Below are 3,251 nucleotides of genomic sequence, written 5' to 3' on the forward strand. Positions count from 1 at the left end.
TTCCCCTGCTCTACATTTGCTCCAAGGTCTAAGCCTGGTACAGAGAAAACAGGAGCTGGAAAGGCAGAGGCTGGAGACAGCCAGGAGATCCCAAAAAAGGCATTTTAGGGAGAAAGTGCTGATGCAACCCAGTGGTGCCGTCGTGCTGCAGCACCAATAAATATTTGATTTAGCCTGAATAGGAAGGCATCGCATCTGGAATGATCTGAGAAAGAGGGAAGATCACAAATACAATATTATTGAAAGGAAGATTAGCATGGTGAGCATTCCTGGAGCTCACCCCAGCGTGCAAATTGCCTTAGATTGGAATAAACTGGTGTTACCTGTTGGAAAGGTACCACTGGCTGCACTGGGCTGGCTGGGCTGTGCTGCCAGTCAAAGGATGCCTGTGCCTGGTGCTTGGAAAGACACTGAGATAAAAATCCAACAGATTTTTAAGTCCTTGGCTGACGTGTGCTGTCAGCATTCCCTGCCCTGGCCTTGCTGGGCACAGCTGGGGGGCTGACAGGGCCCTGGGAAAGCCACTTTCATTACCCCATACTTTCAAATTCTGGCAGGTTTGTGTTTTTTTTTGACTTGGCTGTGTTTCACTGTCACATTTTAGACTCTTCCCCTTTCATGTGTTCATCAGGTCTCACTTTCCATCCACCCCCTTCCAACAAACACCGGGTTCTGATCCGACTCTCTCAATCCGTTCCCACCTCTTGGACTATCCACTCCCCTCACTTTTTCCTTCAGTTTTTCCTCGCTTTCTTTAACAAGTTGCTCTGGATTTCTGGTTCCACTTAGCTCAGCATTAAGCCCTGCTCGGGTTCCCTCCCTCACTCCCACCACTGCTGTTCTGGCTCGTGTGGGATGCTGCTGGGCTCGAGTGTCCAGCCAAAACCAACCAGAGAGAAACAACAAGTACTTTCTTTTTCAGTGAGCTGGGAGTTTTCTAGAGCCGATAAACCCATTCTTCCCACGCTGCATGAAGCACAACCTGCCTTTGTTAAATAATTCAGAGAGAAAAAATCCCCATGTCCTCATGCAAACGCTCTGGTAGAACCCAGTTTCCATCTCCTCAGAGTCTAGAGCAGGGTTTGCAGTGGATGGGCCTGTGAGCAGGGCCAGGAATCTGCTGGGGGTCCCAGGGAGTGCTCAGGACTTTGCTTTATGGATTGTGACCTTTGTATAGGATAAGGGAGACTAATATTGAGGATGTATTTCCCAAAAGAGCATTTTATCTACTGGCCTGATAAAGATGGATTTCACAGCTCTCTGGCCAGGAGGATGCTGAGAAATGAGCTTTAACTGTGGGTTCAGAGCCAGTTCAAGAGTCAAACCTCTGAACTCAGGAGTGTTTGTAGCTGGAATTTTTGCTCAGCTTTGGTGCTGACTTCCTTGACTGCCTGGGACAGTGAGACCCCCCCAGTGCCAACAGCTTTCCTTAGCCAGGCTGGGAGCAGTGAGCCAACAAGGTGCTGGTGGGTTTATCCAGGAGCAGATCCTGCACAGAACCACCACACCACATCCCACCAGCCCAGGCCACCCAAGGGTGGGCACCACCCCACCAGGCAGGGCTGCTTCCTGCCGTCATTCCCACCTCCTTGGGAGGAAAGACTGAGCTGGCCCCAGGGCAGCAGCCCCCTGGGATAGAGACCTGGATAACTCCTAGAAGGGGGCTGCTTCCCTGGGAGGCCTGGCAGGGGTTCACCCCACCAGTGCCAGGCTCTCGGGGGGCATCCCTTACCCATCAGGGCTGGCTGTTGGTGGGAGGAAAACTTCAGCTGGGCTCAGCCCTCTCTCCTCTCTGGATAAGCAGGGGCCACTCGTGGTAGAGCCATCCCCAGAGGATCCATGGGTGGCTGATCCCCCTCCATCAGCTCAGCACTGCCAGGACACGATGGATTTAGTCTGAGATCACTCCTGGCCCCAGTGGCAGCACACAGCCCTCTGCCCTCCTCCATGCCCAGCACACTGACAGCTGCCAGCCCTGTGTCCCCCAGGGGAGTCACCATCTCCTGACACCACCCCACCTGAGCTCACAGTCCCCAGCACAGGGACACCTGGCCTGCAGGGAGGAGGGATCAGGACACCTCCATCACTTTGGTCCATCTCTTTTGAAGTCACATCATCACCAGCTGTGTCCAGGGCAGGGCTTGCAGCACATCCCTGTGCCTGGGGTGCTGGTGGTGCCTCACTCCTCTGCAGGGCGGGGAAGGTGGTGGGAATGCTGCCTGGCACAGCAGATCCTTCCCTGGGACATAGGGAGATGCTGCTGGATGCTGCCAAGGCCTGCAGGGATGGAAGAGCCTGCAGCATCCAAAATCAAGCTTAGCCCCCCCCAGAGACCCCCTCCCCGGCTCAGCATCAGCCTTGGCAGTTCCTGAGGGACAGAAGAGCTGCTTGGCTGCAATGGGGCCACTGCCACCCCCCTGCCCTGCAGTAAGGTGACACTTAGTGGCCACCCCTGCCTGGCAGAGGGACTTCCTTCCTGCTCTGCCCCTTCCCAGCCCTGTGGCCCTGGACAGCAGCTGCTGGGATGTGCTGGGTTCATTGGCACACTGGGCAGCCCTGCTGCCTCCCATCTCTGCTCCAGGCTGTTATCCCAGAGGGTTGGTGGGAGCCATCAGAGCAGTCCCGGGTGAGAGTTCATCTCGGGGCTGCTGGCAGAGGAATGCAGGTGCCAGCCTCATGTATCTGGGCTGACTTTGGCAATGTGAGTCCCCCAGAGCTGTTTGAAGAGAAATGTGCTGCTGTGGGGCTGTGGGAGAGTGGAAGGCAAGTTACTGCAGAAACAACTGGTCCTGCTGCAGACCCTCTCCTTGTGCTGGCATGGTGCCATGGGACAGGTCCAGCTGGACCAGGGCACTAATGCATCTGAAAGCTGCCTGTAAACCCCACGGTGGGTTTTCTCTGCTGAAGGTGCTGCAGATGGAGAGCAAGGAGCTGACCTGGTGGTTTCGGACATCCTTCATCCTCTCACCAAACAGAGAGGGCTCGGGAGGCACCATCCCTCCCCAGACAGGCTCTGCCAGACCCCAAATGGGCACCTGAGCGTGGTGCCAGATGGTGCAGGGTGGGAAGGAGGTGGGCAAAGCCTCCAGGCTCTGCCAGCGCTGGGTTGGCAACCCTCGTTTCGTGTCTCTGTGTGGAGGAACCCTCGTTATGTGCCAAAACCTCAGTGTGGTGGGTGCAGAGGTGATCACTGTCCCACTGTCCCAGCTGAGAGCATCCAGAGGTGGCAGAATTGGGGCATCTCACAGTCA

This window comes from Manacus vitellinus, unplaced genomic scaffold (assembly GCF_001715985.3).
Source record: "Manacus vitellinus isolate BGI_N305 unplaced genomic scaffold, ASM171598v3 scaffold_24_pilon, whole genome shotgun sequence".
NCBI classification, from domain to species: Eukaryota; Metazoa; Chordata; class Aves; order Passeriformes; family Pipridae; genus Manacus; species Manacus vitellinus.